The following is a 16,136-nucleotide window of genomic DNA, read 5'->3' on the forward strand; positions in this document are numbered from 1 at the left end:
GCAGCCCCTGGCTGTAAAAACTTGCGTCCTCTGAAGGCAGTGCAGGGGGAGGGGAGATGAGAAGCCGTGTACGTCAACTCTCCCCTGCTCTGCCTTCTTTCTGCCATGCAGACTTGTGGGGGGCATGGCTTTTTCCCATGCAGACCTGCGTCCTCTGCCTTCGCTCCCCCCAGCTCTAGCTTCGGAAACCTTCGGAGAGCTAAGGGGAGGAGCGGACGCAAGTCTGCACAGGGCACAAGTTTCCACCTCACACCGCCGTTAATAGCCAGCATGCGGCGCTCAGCAGTCTGTATGGAGCGGGCTCCGGACTCCTGCCCGCTCCATACTCTGCAGCCCCCGGCTGTTTTCAGTAGCCGGGAGCCGCCGTTAATAGCCAGCATGCAGCTGGCTGACAGCGGCGTCTAAAGGGATATGAATGCTCCCTGGTGGGCTAGATCGCCCCCTGCAGCGTGATCGCAGGGGGGCGATCCACTATAGAGGTAGCTGGAGGGCTTACCTCTATTCCCCGCTTTCCCGGGGCTCTGTCATTGATAGAGCCTGTCTTGACTAGGCTCTATCAATGGATCACAGAGCACACAGATCAATTGAGTTCAATAGAACTCTAGTCATCTGTATGAGGAATCTAATGATTCCTCCTAAAAGTCTAATAAAGTGTGAAAAAAAAAGTTTTAATAAAAAAAGTTTGAAAACACACCTTAACCCCTTCCATGTTAAAAGTTCAAATCACCCCCTTTTCCTATATAAAACCATGCAAACATAATTAAAATAAACATATTTAGTATCGCTGCGTGCGTAATTGAACGACCTATTAAAATATAACATTATGTATCCCGTACAGTAAATGTAAAAAAAATACCAAAATGGTACCGATACAAAAAACACAATGGCGCAAAAAATGAGCCCTCATACAGCCTGGTATGCAGGAAAAAATAAATAAAAAAAAGCTACAGGGGTCAAAAAAATGGCAATTAAAAAAATTCAACTTTTGTCTGACAAAAGTGCTCCCTGCTGACATCTCTGTCTCAGGAACTTTCCAGAACAGGAGAGGTTTGCTCCTACTCTGGACAGTTCCTGAGAGAGAGAGAGGTGTCAGCAGAGAGCACTGTTAGACAGAAAAGAACTCAACTTCAGCAGCTGATAAGTACTGGTAGGATTAAGATGTTTTTGTAATAGCAGTCATTTACAAATCTGTTTAACTTTCTGTAACGAGTTGATATGAAAAATAAATATACAGGAATGTGGAATTGCCATCGCCCGACGCCCGGGACTAGCAGTTTTGGGCGCCGGGCAGGTGAATTTGTCCGGCCCTTAACCCGGCTTCGGGCAAGCAGGGCGGGACCTGACAAGTGCGGTGGCGAACTGCAGTCTGCATGGAGCGGGCTGGCGACTCCTGCCCGCTCCATACTCTGCCGCCTCCGACAATAAAAAACTGTATCCTCGGAAGCAGAGTAGGGGAGATGAGAAGCTGTGTATGTCTTCTCTCCCCTGCTCTGCAGACGTGCGGGGGGAGATGAGGGGGCGTGGCTTCTTGCTCCCCGTGCAGACCTGCGTCCTCTGCCTTCACTCCCCCCAGCTGTAGCTTCGGAGAGCTGAGGGGAGGAGGCACATCTGCGCGGGGAGATGCTTGCGGCGCTCTGCAGTATGTATGGAGCGGGCTCGGGATTCCTGCTCCATACTCTGCAGCCCCCGGCTGTTCTCAGTAGCCGGGGGCCGCCGCTAATAGCCAGCATGCGGCGATCGCCGCGGCTGGCTATTAACCCTTTAGATCGCCACTGTCAAAGCTGACAGCGGCGTCTTAAGGGAGATGTGAATGCTCCCTGGTGGGCTAGTGGGGTGGATGGCCCCCCCCGCAGCGCGATCGCAGGGGGGGGGGGGGGGCGATCCACTATAGAGGTAGCCGGAGGACTTACCTCTGCTTCCTCCTGTCCCGGCTCTGTCATTGATAGATCCTGGCTGGACCAGGCTCTATCAATGGATCACAGAGCACACAGATTAATAGAGTTCAATAGAACTCTATTCATCTGTCTGAGGAATCTAATGATTCCTCATAAGTCTAATAAAGTGTAAAAAAAAAAAAAAAAAAAAAAGTTTTAATAAAAGTTTGAAAGACATTAACCTAGTGGTCTTCAAACTGTGCCCCTCCAGATGTTACAAAACTACAATTCCCAGCATGCCAGGACAGCCGTTGGCTGTCCGGGCATGCTGGGAGTTGTAGTTTTGCAACATCTGGAGGGCCACAGTTGGAAGGGGTTAATGCAGCAGTCTTCAACGTTAAAAGTTCAAATCACCCCCTTTTCCTATATAAAAACATGCAAAAATAAAAATATAACATATTTGGTATCGCTTCGTGCGTAATTGTACAACCTATTAAAATATAACATTATGTATCCCGTACGGTAAATGTAAAAAAATACCAAACCACAGATTTGCAATTTTTATAATATCCCATAAAAAAAGTTAAAAAGCGATTAAAAAGTCAGATTAATGCCAAAATGGTACTGATACAAAAAAACAGATTATGGCGCAAAACATGAGCCCTCATACAGCCTGGTATGCGGAAAAAAAATAAAGCTACAGGGGTTAAAAAAAATTAGAAAACATTCAGAATTAGTAAAACATGACGTAAACGATACAAATCTGGTATTGCTGTAATCAGGCGCCTAAAGTATAAAACTAACATGTTACCTCAACCACAAGGTAAATGGCGCAGAAAAGAAAACCACCAAATCTGCAAAATTATCTTTTACTATTTCAATTTCACTTCCCCAAATATATATATATTTTTTGGTTCAGAGAATAGGTTATTGAAAACTTAAAAGGTATCCTTATATTAGGTACTTATGGCTATTATAGGGCGAGGAGGAAAAAATGACAGTGTAAAAGCGAAAATTGGTTGGGACAAGTGGATCGTCATGAGGGACAAGTAGATTTTGCTCCATTTTAGTCCCGTGGACAAGTAGTTTTTTATAAAAATTTCCACACCCCTGAATATATATAGTTTTTCACTGGAATACCCTTTAAACAAAAAGGAAAAGGATTTAGTTCTGTCTAAATACCCTAAGATGCACCTCCTTACATCTGGGGTATGAAAAAGCTTTTCCTTATTAGAAGGATTTGAACAAAAAGATGGTAGTACTTTGTTTTGGGACACATGATACCTTAGCAAGGTAAGCCAGATGTGGGTAGAAAATGTCATCTATCATCTAACCCCAGACTGTAGGGCTCTGAGCTAGAAAGGGCTGACAAGCCTTCTATCCTTGCTGAAGTAACTTCTACCAACAGTACAGTCTTGAGAAGTTCCTAATAGGGATTGAATTTAGGGATTAAAAAAGGGGTCTGAAAATAGTTTAGGACTAAGGACCGATCCCAGGATGGTACTCTAGGAAAATTTCAGACTGTCATCCTATTAACTGGCCAAAAAAATATCTTTAAGGGTGGCTCCTTTCTAGACCTTTTATACTGAAGTTGAGAATACTAGCAATATCCGGAGTGAAGAGGTCTGTAAGTGGTTTGTTAACCTGGTACTTAAGGACCAAGGGCGTACACCCGTGGGTATTCTGTTCACCATGGGCGGTGATCGGAACAGGATAACTGCTGATCTCTATAAGCAGCCATCCCAGGACATCGCTTAGGGGGTCCTGACAGCCCCCTTCCCTTGTCGGCGAACGCTGTGATTCTCCAGTCAATTCTGACCAGTTAATCACAGCTTTTTCCGGCCAATAGGGTCATTGGTGACCTGATCGCCCGGAAAATAAGGATGATCGGAGCTATCAGACCGTCTCGACCATCCTGAACGATAGGTGCGAGGTGGCAGGGGTGCCACTCCTCCTATCCCCTGCCATTGGTCAGTCAGGACTGACCGACCAATAGCAGGAGGGGGTATGGTCAAACGTCATGATCCCTCATTCTGCCCGTCCCTGAAGTCCAGGCAGAGCAAGGTTGGTGATTGCTGCCTGGACTCTGTGGTGGCAGTTGGGGTGTGCGGGAGCGGATGTAACCGGCAGGGACGGCAAGGATAGGCCACAGTCTGAAGATCGAGGTGAGTGATCTTCAACTGTGGCCCCCTAGAAGTTTCAAAACTACAACTCTCAGCATGCCCAGACACTCCCTGCATGCTGGGAGTTTTAGTTCAACATCTGGCCCTCCAGATGCAGAACTACAAGTTCCAGCAGGCCTGGACAGTCTGCCAATAACCCATCAGATGCAGTGCCGTGATCTGTATTGATCAATGCGACACTTAATGGATGATCGGATCGGCATAGGGATCCAATCACCCAAGATGGCGGACGGAGGTCCCCTCACCTGCTCCTGCCATAATCCCAAGGTTTTTTTTGTCTGTTCTGCCTTCCAGTAGGCCAGAGAAGGAGATCGCCGATAATACTAATCACATTCCGAAAAGATATATAAAGAATGATTTAAAAACGTATGCAAAAGTGGTACAGATGAAAACTACAGATCATGGCGCAACAAAATGAGCCCGGTATATGGAAAAATGAAAACATAGGTGGTCAAAATAGGGCAATTATAAACAATTTTGTAAAAAAAAAAAAAAAAAAAGTTGCATTTTTGTTTTTGTTTTTTTTAAAGCAGTACAATAGAAGATTATCTAAACACTAGTATCATTTAACCCCTTGGGGACGGAGCCCATTATGACCCTAAGGACGGGAGCATTTTTTGCAAATCTGACCACTGTCACTTTACCTGTGGTAATAGAAAGACAAAGAAACAGACCGCAAACAGCGCCTCGTGTATTACCCTTGAGAGTAGGTGGGGAAATAAAGCCCCTTAATAGTGGCTGCTCACCTTGGAGAAGAAGAAATGATGCGTATCACCTCAAACAGAGGTCTAAAGGTGGAGCAGGCTGCTCAGCCGGAGGGTCCGCAGGAGGCAGGTGAACCTGTCCTGTTGAAGTATGCGAGGAGGTAGAGGAAAAAAGGACCAACGAAATTCCACGCGCTGCTAGCTCAAAGACACCGGAGGCAATGGGTTATAGATGAAAGATCCTGGGAGGGATCATATTTATTAAAACAACAAAAGTACAGATGACGCGTTTCGAGGGTAAACCCCCTCTTCATCAGATCAGCATAACATGCAGTAGGACACATGGCCAGTTTAAATACAGTGTGAACAGGCGCCAAAACCGCAAAGTGGGCATGGCTAGAAAGGTCAAAGGTCATTGCAGGTGTTGCCCTTACATACCTGACATAAAATCAACCAACATAAAAACATAAACATATGGTGAGGAGAGGATGCACAATTGTGTAGTATGAACCATGGTAGGCTAAAGGGGTGGATGTTCTGTGGTGCCGCAATGAAGCGGCGACGTGTAAATGTGTAGAGATCATCATGAGATGGTTGCTAGGGACGCGTCGCTAACCACATGGGAAGCGGAGGGATAGAGCCAATCAGGCGACTTGCGGCTGTATCGGCCTATCAGTGGACTGCGCGGTCTGGCCAATCAGCTGGCAGTGCCGTGCTGCTAGCAGGAAGCGACGTTATGAACGGGAGAATGGAGGCGAGGCCGTCATATGCGAAAGCCGGAGCGAAAGGGGCGGAACAAAAAAGATAGGCAGCGCGATCTGAGCTGAAAGGACACTCATAGCGGTGGGCTAAAAGTTGGGGGCCTGCAGCTGTTGCAAATGGACTGCCAGAATAAATGAGATGTAAAGAAAAAGAGGGGGGGGGGGGGAGGGCGAAAGAGAGGGAGAATAATAGGAGAGCATCATAGACCCATGATTATCAAAATGAGGCGTATCTGGGGAGCCATAATAAATCAGGGCATAATGTTAAATAAATCTATATATATGTACAATTCACAGATATAGAGTGAATAAATATCATTAGGGAAATCAATATAAACATACATCTTGTTATAAATAAATATCATAAATATGGATAAAAATGGGGACATGAGGAATAGGTAAACCCATTAAAAATACGCAGTGTTTGGCATGTTAATAAAAAACACATAGAAGCATACTGTAAAAAAGATACAAAATATGTTAAAATATAGACTCGATAAATTAATAAGTAACTAAATGTTAAATCAAAGGTAGCTGTGACCAATACGGAATAAATGATACAGGGGAAACAGATAGCTCTGTGGACAGATAATAGTGATAACATTGATGAGGAATACAGGGAGCATTCAATAAGTTCATTAAGGCCTCCAGGTACAAGAGTTGAGTTTGTAGATCCAAAAGTTCTCTCTTTTCAGCAATGTACTGAATCTTTGTGGGTCCTCTTTTGGGATGCCTTCAATAGGTGTAACTAATGCATCCAAAATCTTGCTTGTGTACCTGAAGCAGGTGTCTGGAGAAACTAACAGAAACCCACGAGCGGTGTTGCTACGATGTTTATTGATTCTTTCCCGTAGGCAACGGATGGTACGGCCCACATATTGGAGTTTGCAGGGGCATTCTAGGAGGTATATCACATATTAGGAGGAACAGTTTAAAAAGGTTTTGATATTAAAATGCTCGCCTGTTTTGGTGGATGTGAATTTTTTACAACGATTATTAATACTGGCACAACATTTACATCTTGTGATGCCACATTGGTAGCTACCTATGCTGGTCAAAAAATTATTATTAGTCTGGCCAGAGGTAGCAGCTGTCAGTCTGCTGGGGGCGACTATATTGCGTAGAGTGCGCCCACGTCTAAAAGTGACCGAGGGTTTGTTGGGTAGAATGTCACATAGGTAGGGATCTTTCAAAAGGATCGGCCAGTGTTTAGATAGAATTTCCTTAACCTGGGTATGTTCCCGTGTGAAAGTGGTAATGAAATTGGAGGACCAGTCGTAATTTTTGGAATTGTTGCGTGTTTTAGACAGGCATTCGGCTTGTGTCTGTAAGCTGGCCTTCTTGTATGCCGACTCTATAATGGCCTTAGGATAATTCTTCGCTTTGAAGCGAGTTTTGAGAGTGTTGCTTTGGAGTTTGAAATCTTCCAAAGAAGAGCAGTTCCATGTAATTCGCTTAAACTGACCGTATGGGATGTTAGAAATCCATTTTTTGTAATGGGAGCTGGAAAAATCCAAATAGCTGTTGCTATCTACCTCCTTGAAAAAAGTGCGAGTGCTTAGTCTATTGGCTTCATCATGAAATACAACGACATCTAGAAATTCTGCATTATTGTGAAAGATATTATGAGTAAAATGAAGTCCCCATGTGTTGGTATTGAGATCATTTAAAAACTCTTCAAGTTGTAATTTAGAGCCAACCCATATGATAAAAATATCGATGTATCTTTTGTAAAAAGAACATTTGGAAAACAGTTCATGATTGTACACCTGCTTCTCTTCAAAAAGTCCCACAAAGAGGTTTGCAAAGCTTGGTGCTACTTTCGATCCCATAGCGGTCCCGGTGTGTTGGGTATAGATTTTCTTTTGGAATTCAAAGTAGTTATGGGTTAAGATGAAACGCAGGCATTTTAAAATAAAGTGACATTGTGCTTCTGGCATCTCAGGATCGTTTAGTAAAAAGTGTGCTATTGCCTCTATTCCAAGATTGTGGTCAATAACCATATAGAGTGATGTAATGTCCATGGTGACAAATAGAAAATCATTGCTCCACCCCACTTCTAATACAGACTGGATGAAGTCGGTGGTGTCCTTAAGGTGAGATGTTAGACTTACTACATATTTTTGTAGTAGTATATCAAGGTAATGTGCCAAGTTGGACGAAACGGAATTGATTCCTGACACAATTGGGCGGCCAGGAGGCTTTTTTTTCTTATGGACCTTGGGCAGGTAATAGAATAATGGTAGTGCAGGTTCAGTGATAAGTATATAGTCTCTTTCTTGTTTAGAGAGTATTCCCTGGTTGAAACCTTCTGTGACTAGTGATTTTAATTCTTTAGCATATTCATCTGTGGGATTATGGGACAGAAGGCCATAGTACTTGCTGTCAGATAGAAGCCTTTCTGCCTCAAGAAGATAATCCGTGCAGTTTAGAATTACTATCCCTCCCCCTTTATCTGCGGGCCGTATTACTATGTCATGATTATCCGCAAGACTCTTAAGCGCAGCGTTTTCTGTTTTGAGTAGGTTAGTTTGGTATCGTTTGATGGGAGGGTAGTTGTTCTTAGAAAGAGCCTCCAGATCACTGGAAACCATAGTGGAGAAAGTCTCAAGGAAGCTACCTCGGGATTGAAGTGGATAAAAGGTGGATTTGGCTTTGAGGTCTGTGTGTAGAGGGGGAGGGATCAGAGAGCACGTAGATTCAGTAGGAGGTCGCTCTGAGATGTCGCCTCCTTTAATAGAAAATAATCTCTTTTTCATCAGTTTCCTGATGAAGGTATTCAGGTCAAGGAATAAGTCAAAACTGTTGGCTCTATTTGTAGGGCAAAAAGACAGACCTCTACTTAGAACATCTCGCTCAGCTTTGTTAAAAAGGTGAGAAGAGAGGTTAAAAATTTTGACCGTATTTAGGGAGTCGGAGTCTTTAGGTTCCTGTTTCTCCTTTTTTCTCTCCCTTCTGCTTCTGGTACCCCCTCTGCAGCCCCTCCGTCTCGACCCTTTTTCCTCCTAGTGGGAGGGCGATGTGTATCTCCTGCTGAGGATGAAGGTCTAATATGGAGGGGGGGGGGGGGGGGAAGAGATGGTGTTGAGTAGGGGGGAAGCTCTAAAAAAAACGTGGAGTTAACAGAAAGGTCAAATTGGGAGGTATTGATATGGCTGTCAATGGGGGGTCTGGCTGCAGGGGACTAGAAGGGTTCAGTATTGGAATCAGAGGGAGTGACATGGATAGTAAGTAGTGAATTCTCCCTCTCTTTCGCCCTCCGCTCCCCCCCTCCCCCCCTCTTTTTCTTTACGTCTCATTTATTCTGGCACTCCATTTGCAACAGCTGCAGGCCCCCAACTTTTAGCCCACCGCTATGAGTGTCCTTTCAGCTCAGATCGCGCTGCCTATCTTTTTTGTTCCGCCCCTTTCGCTCCGGCTTTCGCATATGACGGCCTCGCCTCCATCCTCCCATTCATAGCAACGCGTCCCTAGCTACCAGCAGGGACGCGTCGCTTCCTGCTAGCAGCACGGCACTGCCACCTGATTGGCCAGACCGCGCAGTCCACTGATAGGCCGATACAGCCGCAAGTCGCCTGATTGGCTCTATCCCTCCGCTTCCCATGTGGTTAGCGACGCGTCCCTAGCAACCATCTCATGATGATCTCTACACATTTACACGTCGCCGCTTCATTGCGGCACCACAGAACATCCACCCCTTTAGCCTACCATGGTTCATACTACACAATTGTGCATCCTCTCCTCACCATATGTTTATGTTTTTATGTTGGTTGATTTTATGTCAGGTATGTAAGGGCAACACCTGCAATGACCTTTGACCATTCTAGCCACGCCCACTTTGCGGTTTTGGCGCCTGTTCACACTGTATTTAAACTGGCCATGTGTCCTACTGCATGTTATGCTGATCTGATGAAGAGGGGTTTACCCTCGAAACACGTCATCTGTACTTTTGTTGTTTTAATAAATATGATCCCTGCCAGGATCTTTCATCTATAACCCATTGCCTCCGGTGTCTTTGAGCTAGCAGCGCCTGGAATTTCGTTGGTCCTTTTTTCCTCTACCTCCTCGCACACTGTCACTTTAAGCATTAATAACTCTGGAATGCTTTTACTTATAAATATGATTCCAAGATTGTTTTTTCGTGACATATTCTACTTTATGTTAGTGGTAAATTTTCGGCGATACTTGCATCCTTTCTTGGTGAAAAATTCAAAAATTTCATTAAAAATTTGAAAATTTAGCATTTTTCCAACTTTGAAGCTCTCTGCTTATAAGGAATATGGATATTCCAAATAAATTATATATTGATTCACATATACAATATGTCTACTTTATGTTTGCATCATAAAATTGATGAGTTTTTACTTTTGGAAGACACCAGAGGGCTTCAAAGTTCAGCAACAATTTTCCAATTTTTTGCAAAATTTTCAAAATCAGAATTTTTCAGGGACCAGTTCAGGTTTGAAGTGGATTTGAAGGGTCTTCTGGTTAGAAATACCCCACAAATGACCCCATTATAAAAACTGCACCCCCCAGAGTATTCAAAATGACATTCAGTCAGCGTTTTAACCCTTTAGGTGTTTCACAGGAATAGCAGCAAAGTGAAGGAGAAAATTCAAAATCTTCATTTTTTACACTGGCATGTTTTTGTAGACCCAATTTTTGAATTTTTACAAGGGGTAAAAGGAAAAAAATCCTCTCAAAATTTGTAACCCAATTTCTCTCGAGTAAGAAAATACCTCATGTCTGTATGTCAAGTGTTCGGCGGGCGCAGTAGAGGGCTCAGAAGCGAAGGAGCAACAATGGGATTTAGGAGAGTGAGTTTCTGAAATGGTTTTTGGGGGGCATGTCCCATTTAGGAAGCTCCTATGGTGCCAGAACAGCAAAAAAAAAAAAAACACATTGCACACTATTATGGAAACGACACCCCTCAAGGAACGTAACAAGGGGTACGGTGAGCCTTAACACCCCACAGGTGTTTGACAACTTTTTGTTAAAGTCGGATGTGTAAATGAAAAAAAAAAAATTTCCACTAAAATGCTGGTTTTTCCCCAAATTTTACTTTTTTACAAAGGGTAATAGGAGAAAATGCCCCCCAAAACTTGTAACCCCATTTCTTCTGAAATAGAAATGGAACATGGAAATACCCCATGTTTGGACGTCAAGTGCACTGCGAGCGAACTACAACGCTCAGATGAGAAGGAGCGCCATTGAGCTTTTAGAGAGAATTTGTTTGGAATGGAAGTCGGGGGCCATGTGCATTTACAAAGCCCCCAGTGGTGCCAGAACAGTGGACCCCCCCACATGTGACCCCATTTTGGAAACTACACCCCTCACAGAATGTAATAAGGGGTACAGTGAGCATTTACACCCCACTGGCGTTTGACAGATCTTTGGAACAGTGGGCTGTGCAAACAAAGAAATAAAATTTTTCATTTTCACGTACCACCGTTTCAAAAATCTTTCAGACCCCTGTGGGGCGTAAATGCTCACTGTACCCCGTATTATATTACACGAGGGGTGTAGTTTACAAAATGGGGTCACATGTGGGTATTTATTTTTTTGCATTTATGTCAGAACCGCTGTAAAATCAGCCACCCCTGTGCAAATCACCAAATTAGGCCTCAAATGTACATAGTGCGCTCTCACTCCTGAGCCTTGTTATGTGCCCGCAGAGCATTTTACGCCCACATATGGGGTATTTCCGTACTCAGGAGAAATTGCGTTACAAATTTTGGGGGTCTTTTTTCCTTTTACCTCTTGTGAAAATAAAAAGTAAAGGGAAACACCAGCATGTTAGTGTAAAAATTATTTTTTTATTTTATTTTTTTTTTACATTAACAGGCTGGTGTAGACCCCAACTTTTCCTAAGGGGTAAAAGGAGAAAAAGCCCCCCAAAATTTGTAGTGTAATTTCTCCCGAGTACGGCAATACCCCATATCTGACCCTAAACTGTTTCCTTGAAATACGACAGGGCTCTGAAGTGAGAGAGCGCCATGCGCATTTGAGGACTAAATTAGGGATTGCATAGGGGGTGGACATAGGGGTATTCTACGCCAGTGATTCCCAAACAGGGTGCCTCCAGCTGTTGCTAAACTCCCAGCATGCCTGGACAGTCAGTGGCTGTCCGGAAATGCTGGGAGTTGTTGTTTTGCAACAGCTGGAGGCTCCGTTTTGGAAACACTGCTGTACAATACGTTTTTCCTTTTTATTGGGGGGGGGGGGGGGGGGGGGGACAGTGTAAGGGGGTGTTTATGTAGTGTTTTACTCTTTATTATGTGGTAGTGTAGTCTTTTTAGGGTACATTCACACTGGCGGGTTACGGCGAGTTTCCCGCTAGGAATTTGCGATGTGGCTAAAAATTTGCCGCAGCTCATACTTGAAGCAGGAAACTTGCTGTAAACCCGCCCGTGTGAATGTACCCTGTGGGCAAACCTCCAGCTGTTTCAAAACTACAACTCCCAGCATGCACGGTCTGTCAGTACATGCTGGGAGTTGTAGTTTTGAAACAGCTGGCGGCACACTGGTTGGAAAATACTGAGTTAGGTTCTGTTACCTAACTCAGTATTTTCCAACCAGTGTGCCTCCAGCTGTTGCAAAACTACAATTCCCAGCATGTCTGATCACAGAAGGGCATGCTGGGAGATGTAGTTATGCAACAGCTGGAGGTACGCAACTACAACTCCCAGCATGCCGAGACAGCTGTTTTTTGTGTGGGCATGCTGGAATTTGTAGTTTTGCAACATCTGGAGGGCTACAATTTAGAGACCACTGAACAGTGATCTCCAAACTGTGGACCTCCAGATGTTGCAAAACTACAACTCCCAGCATGCCCAGACAGCAAACAGCTGTGTGGGCATGCTAGGAGTTGTAGTTTTGCAAGATCTAGAGGGCAGTATAGAGGGCAGATCACTGTGCAGTGGTCTCTAAACTGCAGACCTCCAGCTGTTGCAAAACTACAAATTCCAGCATGCCCACACAGCAAACAGCTGTCTGGGCATGCTGGGAGTTGTAGTTTTGCAACATCTGGAGGGCTACAGTCTAGAGACCACTATAGTGGTCTCAGACTGTAGCCCTCTAGATGTTGCTAGGCAAATACTCACCGGCTTCCGTCACATTCGGGGGCCGTCCTCTTCTGCCGCACGCCGCCGCAGATCTCCGTCGCCGATCCCCGTCGCTCCGCAGCCTCCGGAGGGGTAAGTCGACTCCGGCGCCGCTCCTCTTCGTTTTCCCCGTTCTGCCCCGCCTATTGTGGGAGGGCAGGACGGGGAAAACGAAAGTAAACCCCTACGCCCCTGATCTGCTATTGGTGGTCGCGTCTAGACCACCAATAGCAGAGATAGGAGGGGTGGCAACCCTGCCACCTCACTCCTATTGCTTTAGGGGGATCGTGGGTGTCTTAGACACCCGCGATCCCCCCTTCTATTCCGGGTCACCATAGACACGGAATCGGCGCAAATCGCAAGTGTGAATTCACTTGCGATTTGCGCCGATCGCCGACATGGGGGGGGGATCTAATGACCCCCCTGGGCATTTGCACGGGGTGCCTGCTGATAGATATCAGCAGTCACCCCGGTCCGGTCCCCGCCCGGCGCACGGCGGGGGCCGAAATTCCCACGGGCGTATGGATACGCCCTTCGTCCTTAAGTACCAGGACGCAAGGGCGTATGCATACACCCTTAGTCTCCAACAGGTTAACCACTTAAAGGGGTACTCTGGTGCTTAGACATCTTATCCAAAGGATAGGGGATAAGATGCCCGATTGCAGGGGTCCCGCCGCTGGGGACCCCCATGATCTTCCATGCCGCAACCCGTTAAAAATCAGTCCCCGTAGCATGTTCGCTCTGGGGACGGAGCATTGTGATGTCAAGGCTCCGCCCCGTGTGACTTCACATTCCGCCCCCTCAATGCAAGCCTATGGGAGGGGGCGTGAGAGCTGATCGACAGTAATCAGACCCGGAGTGAACACGCTCCGGGGACTGATTTTAATGGGTGCAGCGTGCAAGATCACGGGGGTCCCCAGCGGCGGGACCCCCGCGATCAAGCATCTTATCCCCTATCCTTTTGATAGGAGATAAGATGTCTAAGCGCCGGAGTACCCCTTTAAAGGAGGAAGGCATACAGGTATATTAACTACCTTGCATCCTGGTATATTAACTACCTTGCATACTTTCTCCCGCACTATCCACAGGTACTTTGCCGCTCCTAACTGGAGGGAGGATGAATATTTATAAGCGGCGCTGACGTCAGTGCCAGTTAACCTGCAGAAGACCCGCCTGTGCCAGTTACAGTAAGATATATATAGAATAAAACAAAAGCGGGCCAACGGCCAGGCGGAGCCGGGTAAGGTAGGGCTCGTTTTAATCAGCGTCTCCCGCACTATCCACCAGTACCTGTGGATAGTGCGGGAGAAAATATCTGACAGTTTTCCTTTAAGGACCGAGGGCATTTCCGTTCACTGCCAGTAACCGGGCAGTGAATGCAGTGGGATTCCTGACACCCATATCTGCGATTGCAGTGATTCGCCGGTCAATTCTGACCGGCGGATCACGACTTTTCCAGGCAAGTGAGGTCCCCGCTGACCCGTAAAACAAGGGTGATCAGTGGTGTCTGATGCACCTCAAATGCGTATGGCACTCTCTCACTTCGGAGCCCTGCAGTATTTCAAGGCAACAGTTTAGTGCCACATATGGGGTATTTACTTACTCAGGAGAAAGCATTTTACAAATTTTAAGTTTTTTTTTCTTCTTCTTTTACCCCTTATGAAAAGTTGAGGACTTCACCAGCATGTTACTATAAAAAAAAAAAACTACTTTTATTACAATAACGTGCTAGTGTTGCCCAGGGGAGAAACACGTGTGACCCTATTTTTGGAAACTACACCCCTCAAGGAACTTAACCAGGGGCACAGTGAGCATTTACACCCCACAGGTGTCTGACAGATTTGGGAACAGTAGTCCGTGAAAATTACTTACATTTTTTAATTTTCACCTCCAACTTAAACAAAAAGTCATCAAACACCTCTCTGTACTCCTTGTTACGTTTCTGGAGGGGTTTAGTTTCCCCAATAGTATGCCATGTTTTTTATTTTATGTTCTGGCACCCTGGGGGCTTCCTAAATGCGACATGTCCCCCAATAACCATTTCAGCAAAATCCGCTCTCCAAAAGCCAAGTTTTGATCCTTCTCTTCTGAGTCTTTTAGTGCGCCTGCAGAGCACTTTACGTCCTCATATGGGGTATTTCCATACTCAGAAGAAATGAGGTTACAAATTTTAGGGAGCTAATTCTAATATGACACCTTAAAGCCCTCAATGTTTGCTATATGGCAGGGAGGAGGCCCCAATTTTTTTTCTATTTGATCGAATATTTTGTGGGACAATGATTGCTGTCATTAAGAAGTGCAATTGGTGGTGCAAAACACAAGCCCTCATATGGGTCTGTAGGTGGAAAGTGTTATGCCTCTTAGTTCACACCACAGAATATCCACACAGTCTCTGTGCGGATATTCTGCAGGATAGGACCACACGGGAATGCACAGATAACAAATAGTAAATAGAAGAGATTTAACCCCTCCCTAATAAAAGTTTGAATTAAACCCCCCGCCCTTTTCCTTTTTTTAAATAAAATAATGTAATCAAAAAGAAACAATCATATGTGTTACCACTATGTACAGAAATGTCCGAACTATTAACCCCTTAAGGACCCGGCCATTTTTTTTGCACATCTGACCAGTCACTTTAACCCCTTAAGTACGCAGGGTTTTTCTGTTATTGCACTTTCATTTTTTCCTCCTTACCTTTTAAAAATCATAACCCTTTCAATTTTCCACCTAAAAATCCATATGATGGCTTATTTTTTGCATCATTGATCCTACTTTGCAGTGACAATAGTCATTTTACCCAAAAATTCACGGTGAAACGAAAAAAAAAAAAAATCATTGTGAGACAAAATCTGAGAAAAAAATGCAATTTTGTAAATTTTGGGGGCTTCCGTTTCTACACAGTGCATATTTCGGTAAAAATGACACATTCTGTAGATCCATACGGTTAAAATGGTACCCTACTTATAGAGGTTTCCTTTTGTCGTACTTCTGGAAAAAAATCATAACTACATGCAGGAAAATTTATACGTTTAAAAATGTCATCTTCTGACCCCTATAACTTTTTTATTTTTCCATGTACAGGGCGGTATGAGGACTCATTTTTTGCGCCGTGATCTGAAGTTTTTATCGGTATGATTTTTGTTTTGATCGGACTTTTTGATCACTTTTTATTTATTTTTTAATGGTATAAAAAGGGACCAAAAGTACGCTTTTTTGGAATTAGGATTTTTTTTTACGTGTACGCCATTGATCGTGCGGTTTAATTAACAATATATTTTTATAGTTCGGACATTTACGCATGCGGCGATACCACATGTTTATTTTTATTTACACTGTTTTATTATTTTTATGGGAAAAGGGGGGTGATTCAAACTTATTAGGGAAGGGGTTAAATGAACTTTATTAACACATTTTTTTTTTTTTTTTTTTTACAGTGTTATAGCTCCCATAGGGACCAAAAACACTGCACACACTGATCTTTTACACAGATCACTGGCGTGTATTAACACGC

The 16,136-nt window shown here is 44.5% G+C and overlaps 1 protein-coding gene across 2 annotated transcripts in view; it reads right to left on the minus strand.

The window, feature by feature from the left end:
• Window positions 1–16,136, minus strand: part of WDR75 (WD repeat domain 75) — a 400,614-nt gene that overhangs the window by 378,304 nt on the left and 6,174 nt on the right. The window lies entirely within an intron of this gene.

This window comes from Hyla sarda, chromosome 8, assembly GCF_029499605.1.
Source record: "Hyla sarda isolate aHylSar1 chromosome 8, aHylSar1.hap1, whole genome shotgun sequence".
Taxonomy (NCBI): Eukaryota; Metazoa; Chordata; class Amphibia; order Anura; family Hylidae; genus Hyla; species Hyla sarda.